The sequence below is a fragment of the Apostichopus japonicus genome, chromosome 18 (genome assembly GCF_037975245.1).
Source record: "Apostichopus japonicus isolate 1M-3 chromosome 18, ASM3797524v1, whole genome shotgun sequence".
NCBI lineage: Eukaryota > Metazoa > Echinodermata > Holothuroidea > Aspidochirotida > Stichopodidae > Apostichopus > Apostichopus japonicus.
In genome coordinates, this window is record NC_092578.1 from 14,526,267 (window position 1) to 14,540,226 (window position 13,960).

The 13,960-nt window shown below is 40.2% G+C and overlaps 1 protein-coding gene across 2 annotated transcripts in view; it reads right to left on the minus strand.

Annotated features, from left to right (window-relative positions):
• The window catches only part of LOC139958441 (uncharacterized), a 56,128-nt gene extending 53,616 nt beyond the window's left edge, over positions 1 to 2,512 (minus strand). The window contains exon 1 of one of the 2 annotated variants that reach the window (XM_071955522.1): positions 2,375 to 2,512. The gene's annotated coding sequence lies outside the window, so the exon portion shown is untranslated. Of the gene's footprint in view, positions 1 to 537; positions 685 to 2,374 lie in introns of those variants that run through there. The other variant, XM_071955521.1, reaches the window with a different exon arrangement.
• Positions 2,513 to 13,960: the final 11,448 nt, after the last annotated feature.

Here is a 13,960-nt window from a genome sequence, read left to right on the forward strand (position 1 = left end):
CAATTATTCATACTCCAGAAAAAAGCTGTTCGTTTAATCACCCAATCAAGTTTAAGAGCACATCATTCATCTCCTCTTTTGCTACCAGATTAGGTATTCTTAATATTTTTGACATCCACAGACACCATTGCGCTATATTCATTCTAAAATTTGTTAAGCAACTGTTACCAGATATTTTCTCAAATTTGTTTCCCTTCACTCATAATACACATTCCCACAATACCAGGTCCTCCCAAAACCTTTATAGTATATGCATATCTGTCCCTTCTACCCACACCTATAGCTATACGTCAGGGCGCCATACATAACAACACTCATTAACTACGTTCATCCACTGGATATCTTACTTGGGGCAGGGAGTTGTTATGGAACAACTTCCTGCCTGGGGTAACAGTTAAAGGCCAACGGTATTGGATAGCCTACCGATAGACAGACTCTATAACTGGAAAATATTGTTCACTTTCTCTGTTATAGTCTAACCGTAACGATGTATTTTGTATAATACAGAAACTGTATAATAAAGAAACTGTAACTTACTATTCGCGGCGGTGGTAAGTATCACTGTATGCTGTATTCTGTTCGAAGGGTTAGCCTAATGTTATGTGGTTCCTCTTTAACTGGCATGGGCTAATTAGTTAAAAGGCCTATTAAATCACTGTGAATACATACGTCGAAAGTAAAGAACATTCGGCCTATGAGTAACAGTATACTGGTATTCTTGGAAAAAGCGGGTTATGTATAGTTTAGTTTCCATGGGTCAGTGCGCACAGCGCACCTGTGTTCCGCAATGCCATGCGGTCACAACAACAAAAATATTGCAAGCACTGTTGGTGTTTTCAAGTTTAATTTATAACCACTGAAGTTGACCACCATGTACTTCCTCACGAGGACTCTATCGACTTCATGGACTCATTTACCATTTGAAAATTTGAACGCTTTTGCGATTCTAGGATTTTGGGTAACATACTTCCTTATTAAATGATATTTTGTTGTGAGCAGGAGCTTAACCTTTCACATGATGATAATGATATTTCACCCATTAATCTTAATTCAACTTTTTATTGATCAGACATAAGTGATTTAAATACCGGTAATTTATTTCATAATTCACTAAGTACTTTTTCTTTGCTTCATGTAAATGCCCGTAGGTTATCAAGAAATGTTGATTCTTCTTCAAGTAATTTTACTGCCTTAGCAATTACGGAAACCTGGCTTAATCCTGATTCAAACCTTTGCTCAGTTCAAATTCCAAATTATACTTTCATTCACAGGGACAGGAGTGTTAAACGTGGAGGGGGAGTTGGTTTTTATATTAATAAAGTAATACCTTTTGTAATTAGAAACGATCTTTTATCAAACCCTCTGTTATTTGAATTCATGTTTGTTGAGGTTAAATTCAACAATAAAACTGTATACCTTGGGATTTATTTATTAACCCTCTGATGTCCCAATAACTGCAATTAATGATGAATTATCTGATATTTTGCAAAACATACAAAAATGAAAAGAAAACTTGCTATCTTACAGGTAATTTTAATATTGATCTTTTGAAGCATGAACAATTGCCTCATATTTCACATTTTCTTGATTTAATTGTATTCTCATTCATATTTAACATTAATATCAAAATCAACAAGGATTACAGCCACATCTTCATCACTCATTGAAAATATATTTTGTCATGATTCTATTGTTAATTCAAAATCTGGCATTCTGTTATCTGACATTAGCGACCACTTACCAATATTTTGTTATTGGGATTTATACAATACTCTCATTCATCCTCATTTAAGCTATTGTAATCTAGTTCGGGGAAATGCTCACACTTCTCATCTAAATCAATTATTCATACTCCAGAAAAAAAGCTGTTCGTTTAATCACCCAATCAAGTTTAAGAGCACATACATCTCCTCTTTTGCTACCAGATTAGGTATTCTTAATATTTTTGACATCCACAGACACCATTGCGCTATATTCATTCTAATATTTGTTAAGCAACTGTTACCAGATATTTTCTCAAATTTGTTTTCCTTCACTCATAATACACATTCCCACAATACCAGGTCCTCCCAAAACCTTTATAGTATATGCATATCTGTCCCTTCTACCCACACCTATAGCTATACGTCAGGGCGCCATACATAACAACACTCATTAACTACGTTCATCCACTGGATATCTTACTTGGGGCAGGGAGTTGTTATGGAACAACTTCCTGCCTGGGGTAACAGTTAAAGGCCAACGGTATTGGATAGCCTGCCGATAGACAGACTCTATAACTGGAAAATATTGTTCACTTTCTCTGTTATAGTATTACCGTAACGATGTATTTCGTATAATAAAGAAACTGTATAATAAAGAAACTGTAACTTACTATATTCGCGGCGGTGGTAAGTATCACTGTATGCTGTATTCTGTTCGAAGGGTTAGCCTAATGTTAGTGGTTCCTCTTTAACTGGCATGGGCTAATTAGTTAAAAGGCCTATTAAATCAATACTGAATACATACGTCGAAAGTAAAGAATATTTGGCCTATGAGTAACAGTATACTGGTATTCTTGGCAAAGCGGGTTATGTATAGTTTAGTTTCCATGGGTCATTGCGCACATACAGCGCACCTGTGTTCCGCAATGCCATGCGGTCACAAAATATGACGCAGGCACTGGTGGTGTTTTCAAGTTTAAATTTATAACCACTGAAGTTGACCACCAGGTACTTTTTCATGAGGACTGTATCGACTTCATGGACTCATTACCATTTGCAAATTTGAACGCTTTTGCGATTCTAGGGTTTTGGGTAACATACTTCCTTATTAAATGATATTTTGTTGTGAGCAGAAGCTTAACCTTTCACATGATGATAATGATATTTCAACCATTAATCTTAATTCAACTTTATATTGATCAGACGTAAGTGATTTAAATACCGGTAATTAATTTCATAATTCACTAAGTACTTTATCTTTGCTTCATGTAAATGCCCGTAGGTTATCAAGAAATGTTGATGCCATAAATGAAATTTTGATTTCTTCTTCAAGTAATTTTACTGCCTTAGCAATTACGGAAACCTGGCTTAATCCTGATTCAAACCTTTGCTCAATTCAAATTCCAAATTATACTTTCATTCACAGGGACAGGAGTGTTAAACGTGGCCGGGGAGTTGGTTTTTATATTAATAAAGTAATACCTTTGGTAATTGGAAACGATCTTTTATCAAACCCTCTGTAATTTGAATTCATGTTTGTTGAGGTTAAACTCAACAATAAAACTGTATATCTTGGGATTTATTTATTAACCCTCTGATGTCTCAATAGCTGCATTTTATGATGAATTATCTGATATTTTGCAAAACATACAAAAATGGAAAGAAAACTTGCTATCTTACAGGTAATTTTAATATTGATCTTTTGAAGCATGAACATTTGCCTCATATTTCACATTTTCTTGATTTAATTGTATTCTCATTCATATTTACCATTAATATCAAAATCAACATAGTCAGGTGGCTTAGCAACAATTTTCAGGCTTAACGTTACCGGCTGGACAAAAGTACCAAATTTGGCATGGAGTTTCTTTTCGATCTATCTATTGATTTTATCCGTGGAACCCACTTGATCGGCTCCGATTATCCAAGATGGCGGCCAAAATCCAAGATGGCCGCCAGAAAAAAAGGAAATGTCATATATCTGGCTGTAAAAATCGGAGATGAACAAATGAGGGGTCAATTAAGGTGTTTCCGGGGTCATTGAAACAGTTGATGGTCATGGCATGTTGCTTGAGTAACCCACTTCCAAGATGGCGGCCAAAATCCAAGATGGCCGCCACAAAAAGGAAATGTCATATATCTGAGTGTAAAAATCGGAGATGAACAAATGAGGGGTCAAAAAGATGTTTCCGGGGTCACTGAAACAGATGATGGCCATGGCATGTTGCTTGGGTAACCCACTTCCAAGATGGCGGCCAAAATCCAAGATGGCCGCCAGAAAAAAGGAAATGTCATATATATATTTATTCCCCAGACCCCCTGTGCCATTTACTGATCGGGACCATCAAACCTTCCGTCCTCAGACGTGTAAATGAAACCGGGCTAGCACCCTGACTATATGTTATGGCTGGTATTCTACTTGTGTCACTTTGGCTCAGGAAGCCAGTTAGGACTTATTGGGGAACTTTGAGGTGTGATCGACCGTGGATAGACACTGTCGCAAAGCCCGTTATATATATGGGAGTTACGAGTGTCATGTAAGACTAATTACACTGAGTCAACTATATAATAAGGTAACTTGAGGGAAAACCGACCAGATGTGAATACCGACTCATTGAGAGATTTTATACGATTGTGCACCCTTCATAAACACAACGTCAATTCTGCTAACAACACACGCTAAGTCAGGTCACTAGTCATCTGAAGTATTAAGGTCATTCTTTTCGAACTTGTACTCCAGGGCTGCTGTTAGCGAGGATCTCCAGTTAGACTTGTTGTCTGGTATAGACAGCCCCCCCCCCCCCCCCCCCCTCAGAGTGAAAACGATAGCTTGGGTTCGAATCTATCCGTTGGTGAGCTCTGGACAGCGGTAGCAGCGATGAAGAAGGGAAAGTCCCCCGGCCTCCCCCGGTCCCAATGGCCTCCCTGCTGAGTTCTATAGGACCTTCTGAGAGGTTCTCGGTGGGGACTTGAGAGACGTGTTCGCTACCTCTTTGACATGGTAGATCACGACTTTCTGTTCAGAGCCTTAGAGTCCTTCGGATTGAACTCAGTGTTTATTCGTTGCGTCTCGTTACTATATAAGGACGTCACGAGCATGGTCACTGTTAACGGATTAACTTCTGGTTCCTTCCCGGTTCGAAGGGGAGTCCGTCAGGGTTGTCCCCTCTCCCCGTTGTTGTATGTTCTCTTCAGCAAAACGCTTAGTACCTCGCTGGACAGATGCTTACGTTTTCGACCCTTCAATGTACCGGGTGGGGCTAGAGTTACAGGTGTGCAATATGCCGATGACGTCACTTGTATTTTCTCGGACCTCGCCTCCTTCAAGCCTTTATCGAAGGTTTTGGCCACCTTCCAAGAGGCTACTGGTGCCAGACTTAACAAGTCCAAGACCAAAGGGCTGCGTTTAGAAGGTTGGCGCGGCCAATCCCTCCCGTTCGATGCTACTTGGTCAGATGTCATGATCAGGGTAAATGGCATCTGGCTAGGTTATGGTGCCTCGGAGGCCACCAGGCCACCACTTGGGCCGAGAAGGCTGATCAGGTGGAGGCAAGGCTCGAAACATTCAGTCGGAGGTGGCTCTCCCTCCCAATAACCGGCCAAATGCGACACGCCCTTCGGGGTGTATACACAGATTGATGACTCACTTCGTGGAATCAAAGAGGAGGGTGGGCCAGATGTTCTGCTGAACGTGGCCCCTCTGTGTTATGTTCAACGCCCGCGCATGTGTGCCCGTCGGATTGCCAAACCGCCATCACTCCAGATGTGTGGCGGTCTGTGTGTTGAAAGTCACTAGATAGCTGTCTCCGGGACTGGGCGTGGAGGATTGCACATGGGGTCCTCATCACTAATCATTTTCGCCTAGTCAGGTGGCAATTAGGTGATGGGATTTGTCCCCATGTGGGCTGTGAGGCCATCGAGACTATGCAACACCTTTTGCTGGAGTGTCCCTTTGACCGGTTGGTGTGGGAATGATGGTTTGAGGCCTTCGTTATTGGTGTTATTGGTTGCACACTGTGGGCCATTAGTAGTGATTTTGTTTTGTATGGTTTGTTGCCCTCTGTGTGCCCAACCTGGGTTAGGGATCTGCTGTTGTTGTTTGCCGCTATAATCATCAGGAGACACATCTGGAACAGCAGATGCCGCCTAGTTTTCGATGGGGACGTCTGGAGGGCCGAGGCTTTCGTCCCCCTCGTGCAAAGTGACATTAGGTTGCGCATGGAGGCGGACCATGCACGGCTTCCCGACACTGCCTTTCGTAGACGCTTGCGCAAGCCTGTCGTCTACTATCGGGACGGCGTTCCCCGGATGAAATTTGGAGTGAGTTAGTTGTTAGGTGTGGGGGTTTGTGTGGTCGATTCATAATATATGGGTTGGTGGGGGGTTTTCTGTTTGTGGTTTGCAGTTGGCTTTTGGGGGCTGGTTTGTAGTGATTTATTGATTTGGTTATGTTGGCCTTTGGGTCCGTGTCCTTTTCACGTCACGTTAAACGCTACGTTATATACATATGTGGGTTAGTGACAGATTTCTGTTTGTGGGTTTCAGTTGGGTTTTGGGTGGTTGTTATACAGACTGGGATTGTTTTTGGTTCTGTTGACCTTTGGTCTGTGTCCGTTTTCTTTGCACGTAAAAAGCACACACGCAAATGCAGCAAGGCAAATCTGCCTTGCACATCTCTTTGTCGATGCACATGTTCATCCAAAAAGTGTACATCGACTGTGAACTGTCTGGTCAAGAAACATGGTATTGAAACATTGTAGACAGAATTCCCGAATACTTCCAGTATGTATTGCCATTACCATTACCAATATGTACATGCCATTACCATCATCTGTTTCAGCGAACCCCGGAAACACCTGAATTGACCCCTCATTTGTTCATTTCTGATTTTTACAGCAACATATATGACATTTCCTTTTTTGCTGGCGGCCATCTTGGATTTTAGCCGCCATCTTGAAAAATCGGAACCGATTAAGTGGGTTCCACGGATAAAATCGATAGATAGGTCGAAAAGAAACTCCATGCCAAATTTGGTACTTTTGTCCAGCCGGTAACGTTAAATTTGCTAAGCAACCTTACTAACAAGGATTACAGCCACATCTTCATTACTCATTGATAATATTTTTTGTCATGATTCTATTGTTAATTCAAAATCTGGCATTCTATTGTCTGACATAAGCGACCACTTACAAATCTTGCGTTATTGGGATGTATACAATACTCTCATTCATCCTCATTTAAGCTATTGTAATCTAGTTCGGGGAAATGCTCACCCTTCTCATCAATTATTCATACTCCAGAAAAAAACTGTTCGTTTAATCACCCAATCAAGTTTAAGAGCACATACATCTCCTCTTTTGCTACCAGATTAGGTATTCTTAATATTTTTGTTATCCACAGACACCATTGCGCTAGGCCTATATTCATTCTTAAATTTGTTAAGCAACAGTTATCAGATAGTTTCTCAAATTTGTTTTCCTTCACTCATGATACACATTCCCACAATACCAGGTCCTCCCAACACCTTTTCTCTTCCCATCAATTCACACCTATTCAAACGCTAAATTGTATCTGATGGTACTAAATTCTGGAACCAAACCTGTGATTCAATCAAATACGCACAATCCGTAATATTATTTTGCTGATTAATTTAAAAAGACACTTATATCTAAATATGAACACTTCTAGTTTAACCTTTTGTATTTTCATCTCCATTTTTGTTTATGTTTCTATTTGACATCTTTCTATTTTATCCCAACTGAATGCTCCATTTTCTTTTATTCTGGCCAAGTTACCTGGCGGGTCAATACGGTGGGTGGGGTAAGGGGGGGGGGCAGATCCTCTTCTGATACTTCTTTTTTCCCTTTTATTTACATGTACTTTGTAATTAATTATGTTACGGTGGGCTTCTTGTAAAAGCTTCGTATTCAAAGCCCTTCCACCATGGTCTTATCAATTGTTATATGTCTTTTCACTGTAAACATTGTAATATATGCATGAAAATAGAAAATAAATAAATCAAAAAAATCAAATCATATGTTACTTTCCATGGTATTGCATCTCAATTCATAGCATATATTACTCACCAACCATCACTCTACTTCCGAATGCGATTGTTAAGGCTGGTTTTTAAACTCTTCTTGCTTGCAACAGCAGCTACCGAAATTCTCACAATTGATAGAACTTTTATCATCGTGGACCCTTTAAGCCACGGACGTCAACCATTGGGGGGGGGGGTGGGTGACAGGGAGACATGTCCCCCAGTTTTGAGATAGCGGCACAATATATATTTTAAGCCACTTACTTATACTAGATCATAATTTCTTACAACTCTTATATTCCGCCCTATTTAAAATTCTTAAAGACTGCGAGTTAAGCCAGTAACTGTCCTTTATGATGGATTTGTACCTCATGCGCTGATGTCCAAAATGGCTCAATTTTGGCTATACCACAAACACGCGATACGTGTTCCATCTAACACTCACTACACAGTGTCTGAGTGAAAGGCCTACAACACGTTCGTATGTATTCTGTTGCCTAGCTGTAGCAGTGACAGTAAATGGTAAGTTTGAAACTGTTTATTTTAAGGCTTATTTGGGTGGTAGAACTTATATGTAGTATGTGCAGTGAGCCTGCTTGGCGAACGAGGTGCCGGGGTGTTGGCCCAATAAGGTGCGCTTGGGATCGTCCGATCCCGACCATCATGGATAGCTATTGATAATTAGGCCTGAATCACTGACCAACTTCCATTGTCACGGGGCAACCATAGTGTAAACGGTTATTTTCCGAAACGTTGAACATCAAAGTCACGAAATACTAGGCTACCCGACATGAATTGAGAAAGGGGGGGCGGGGTAGATGCATGGTCACAGCAAGAAAGAAATTAGAATCTCTCAAAGATATTCCAATTCTACGGTGGCTAAATAATGTCATAAGGAAAAAGGGGGTCCTCAAATCTCACAATTTGGACTTTTTATCTCAAGGTTTGGACTTTCTCAACAATTTGATATAAGAAGTCAACATTTTGAGATTTGAGGACCCCCTTTTCCTTTCCTTTTTCCTTATTAAGCCACCGTACAATTCCACTTGTTTCCAAGATTGATTCCTAATACATGGAAAAATATATTATTGTCATATTTTCTGCGTCCCTTCATACGTTAGAAAGTATATTTTTTACATTCCTCCTTTAATTTGCTAATCAGGGCACCGATACTGTTTTCTAATTTGGGGTGGGGGGGGGGGGCAAGACAGCCTGAAGCCAAGAAAAAAGTTGTCAACATTCACCAACTTTGAAACGGTTGAAAACGGTTCTTTTTGAAAATCATTGCTTTGAAAATTATTGGGGTCATGCCCCCGCCCCCACCAATGTGTCGGTGGCTATGCAAATGTCATTTCAATGTCTAGTACATATGTGCCTGGTTTCATTGCAATTTCTGCTTGTTCCTGGAGTTACTAGTTCAAAGTTGTTTTGCTTGTGTCCATATCCTAGGAACTAGTTCAATACATGGAAAAAACATTCAACTTATATCCTTCTTTAAAGTTGTGTTGGTCCCCCCCCCTCCCCTTAAAATACCATTAATAATATATACAGTCAAGAAACTTATTACAACCGCCCTCTCCCCAGTACGAAACAAGTATGGCATAAAGGTTAGAACACGCTTGTCGCATCTTTACAAAGTACCTTGACTGCAAAAAATGTGTATTTAACGGCGGATCCTGCATGATGGGTATTAAAGCTCCGATAGACTGACGTCCCATTTGCTTTTCCCTATATCTAAAGACGCCTTCGAATGGCTCTCATCCGTTCACCTCATTGAAACCGGTTAACCGAGAACTGTGCACCGGAGGTATGGGCCGAAATATTGGGAATTTACTTACTAGTTTGGGATCACATCACAATTAATCTTTTAAATTGCGTTTATTAATCTGTATATATTATAAAAATCATCACGACCGTCTAATTGCAAATGCGTATAGATGTGCATGGCTTGAGGGTCAGAAGGCATGTTTTAGGTGATGGAAACTGCTATTTCCGAGCCCTCAAAGATGAGCCAATCAGAACCGGAGTATAGCTTTCGTATATTTTTCGTAGTTGTGTGAAACACATGTATATGAAATACTTTTAACTTTGAAAATTGAAATTTATTTTTCACTTCTTAAAATGAAACTTGACTAAAACAAACTAATGAGTTTCTTTGTATTCGGATTTCACTAGGAACACTAGCATTGAAATCGATATATACATATATTTCGATTTCAACCCAAAATGTTGTTTTAAGTATATGGTAATTATGAATATCTTTCTCGAAAAACAAAAAACGGAAAGTTTTTAAAGGATTGTACATACCAAAACATCCACTATTACAGATCCAATATACTGTACTATCCAGCTTATGATGAATGTTATGACGCAAAGGTGGCTATAGTTACACTTCTATAAGACTAAGCTATATACCTTACAGCATATACAGGGGCGTCGGAAGCTATTTGGGATTGGTACGGCAGATCAGAGTGTGGCCATCTATCATAATTATCAGGGGGGGCGTTTGGTAGGTCAAACTATGCTAAGCGCCACCATGGTTGGCGCGTAGCGTAATGGAGAAAGTTTTGCAAAAATGCCTCCCAGATTGCAGGAAATCGCCCGAGCTTGAAAACAAGACCTGCCAGAGTAGTCACATTTAGCCTACTGGCCGTCATCATTATTGAAAATTATTGAAAAATATACCTCCCAGATTATTTGTTGACATTTTTTTTCTTAGTCCTACTTTTTTTTTTTTTCGCGCCGTGAATATTGGTCCGGCGTTCGCCGGACCTGCCGAACCGGCTCCGACGCCCCTGATATATAGAGCAGACTAAAGTGAAGTAAAAAGAAAGCGACGTCACCCAAAATGACCTGTCCAGTGTCATACTATGTCCCTAATTAAAAGTCGTAAGCACCAAGTTTGTCACAACATTACCAGAAACATGCAAATAAATATTCCAGATATTTGTTTACAGAAAGTGTGATACGTTTCATGTGTTTGTGGCCATATTACATTTCTAATACTTTTTGTATCACTATATAAGATCAATTTTGTTATGTAGATACCGAGCGATGTTTACTTTGTTTTGTGCCTTCTAACATTACATACTAAGCTTTTGAATTATAGACTATACTTAATAATAAATTCTTGTGTAAGAAAACAACAAGATATTTGATACACATTATAGCCTAATGGCTCCATAGCAACATGAGTTTATACTACCAGCTTGTTAGAATCAGATTTTATAACATTTTAAAGAAGATAGCATATGTATAACATGTCACAGGTCAAAGAAAGGGCGCTGGAGGTATAATAAAGATTGCGAGGGTGGGGCGGGGGGTGGGGGCATATAAAGGGACAGATAATGTATAAAATGACGATAAACAATGTCACTAAAATATGCTGAGAAAGTGTATCATAACTGTCAACATTGTGCCCTATACTTGATGTAAATATAACGTCACATAGGAAGTCGCCATAATTTTTAAATCCTTCTGACATTCTGTTGTTTTTCTCTATTATAGTACTTTTTAGGAAATATTTACTGATTTGAGGTAGGGCCATGCCATGGACCTTTATGGACGAACAGGATGTGGCCCCGGTGTCAGTTAGGCGTACGTCCATGTAGTAGGGTTAGGTCTGCCTCCTGAAAAACAAAAAACTCAAAAGTTAGACATCAAATGGTGCATTCTGAGGAACAAACAATTCATTAGGTCATGATCTATAATATGGTGTAACCGCAAGGCTGTGGTACAAACAAGGGCGTAGGAACCGGGGGGCTGGTGGCGCCAGCCCCCCCCCCCCCCCCGTGAAAAATATGGAGGGGCGGAAGTATCATTCCGCCCCCCGCTTCGCAAGTCAGAAAACCCCTTTTTCATTTCCAAATGAGAAAAAATCTCATTTGGAGCACCAAATTGCATCTAAGGCCAGGTGAAAATGCAAAAGTTTTTACAAAATGGAGTGGGTGTTGAAGTGTGCTACATTGCAGCAAATTGCATCTGAGGTCACCTAGAAATGCCAAAAAAATCCAGACCCCTCCCCCAGGCCGGCCATCAGTCTTCAGCCCCCCCCCCCACTCAAAAGTACCTTCCTACGCCACTGGGTACAAATACCCCCAACGGAACGTTTCCTACGACTGACGGTGGGCAGATAAACTCCCTAACTTTTGGGCACGCACTTACTGAGCAAGGTACCTTTCAATAATATTCAGTAGTTCAGTTTTTCCTTACCATCATTTTAATTTTTACAACCAAACCTCTATTGCAGAGTTTCACGCTTACTAGCAATCGTCAGGAGGTGTACTAAAAAGCTATCTCTCTTTCATCTTAGTTTTGACTTTATTTTGGGGATGTTTTGGTTGATGTCTGCAGCTTGCGAGGATTTCTGATCGTTTGTTCAAAAGATTAGGGCTTGAATGGTCTATTATCGCTAGTTTCTCGGCCTGGCATAAATTACAAGAACCTGAGCTGTTGATCGATATTGTTGATCTCCTGACAATTTACATTACGCTCTTCTTCATAACGTGGAATTGAGCACTCTGTCGTGTTCTACTTGGAACAGTGTATACACTTCTATAACTTCTATATATATATATATATATAAGCGCGTATCCAGGATTTTCTAACCTGAGGCGCTAATTACTATCAAAGCGGAGCGCCACCATTGGTTGGCGCGCAGCGTAGAAGAAATTTCTGGTTTTGACAGTCCCCCAGATCACCGGAAATGACACTTCTCGGGCTTAAAATGACCATCCAGATGTACACTTTTGCCTGAGAACCAAGTTTTTCCCAATAGTTTTTTTTTCCATCCATAACCTTTTTCAAGATTGTCACTAGTCACACATCATGTTCGACCTCATCGCATCTCCTGTGGATCATTGCTTTTGTAGGTAATTCTACGTAACGGCCCACAGTACCCGTCAGCCCCACTTTTCAAGGTTTTTAGCCCATTATTTGTTCAGAATTTGAATAATGAATTCACTTCAAAACATACCCATAATGTTGCACAAAATTTCATCTAATGGACAACCAATATAGAAAAACCCCCTTCAAACCTTAACAGACCGGTAAAAATTGCACGGGTAGAGGGGAGTATGATGAAAAATGTTGGTCAGGGAATTTTCGAAAATTCAGACACAGTTAATTTATTGGTGTTCAAATATTAAACCTCTTATAACGGCTACTATAAAACTTCGATATCATAAAAAAATACAAACCATATGCTCGAGGGGGAGGTCTCCCCCTTGCCCCCCCCCCGGCTACGCGCCTGCGGTTAGAAATCTTGTAGGAAAGGCCAAATGGAAACCCAGTGAACCCATAACGATGTGGATCATATATATGATTGTACGTACTTACACTCATACGAAAGAGATGTACAGACATTAATATAATAATCATGAGTGAATACATGCTATACGGTCACAGAAACGACCACGAAGAGTCATTTACCTCATGCAGCATGTGTTGGATGAAGTTTTAGCCACCGCCAAATATGATTTGGATAAATAATCTCATGCATTATTTTCTATTTATAGCCACACAAAAAAACTATGCCACCAAATATTGGGGGGTGGGTATAAGATACTATATCCCCACCTAAAATATTGGGGGGACATGTCCCCCTTCCCCCCCCATGATCGCCGCCCATGCCCAACACCCTTAAAGCGAAGCATCATGCTCCGATTTGGACGATTCTGGTTTCGATATTTGTTGGTCTATTGATACCTATTTTAATCATCATTATACTATGGAAGGAAGGTATCTATGTAAAAGATGAAACCAATTGATCTCCTCTTAACCTCGCCCCCCCCCCCCCATCCCCACACGACCACCACTACCACCATGACCCTATCGTGATCTTCAGAAAGTTTACTCCAGAAAATCCTTTTTACATGAATCATTAGGCACAATTGTTACCGGTATTTGTATCCTTTTTAGATAATAAAATATAGGCATTTCAAGTTTGCTAATAGAAAGTAAATGAAATTCAAAAATGGATCAGCTTCATACGCGCCTCATTCGGATTCTCTGACAAAACGAATACGGAGATGATGTAAATATGATTTGTAGTATGTAACACTTGTCCCGCCCCCCTCCCTTCCATCTAAAGAGCGGTGTTTGGGGGAAGAACTAGCTTTATTCCTCTTCCCCCTTACTTTACATCTTTCCCCCCCCCCCTAAAATTCAGGTTATTTTCCCCCTTGTGAAAAATTTATTTATTCTTGTACAGCTTCGA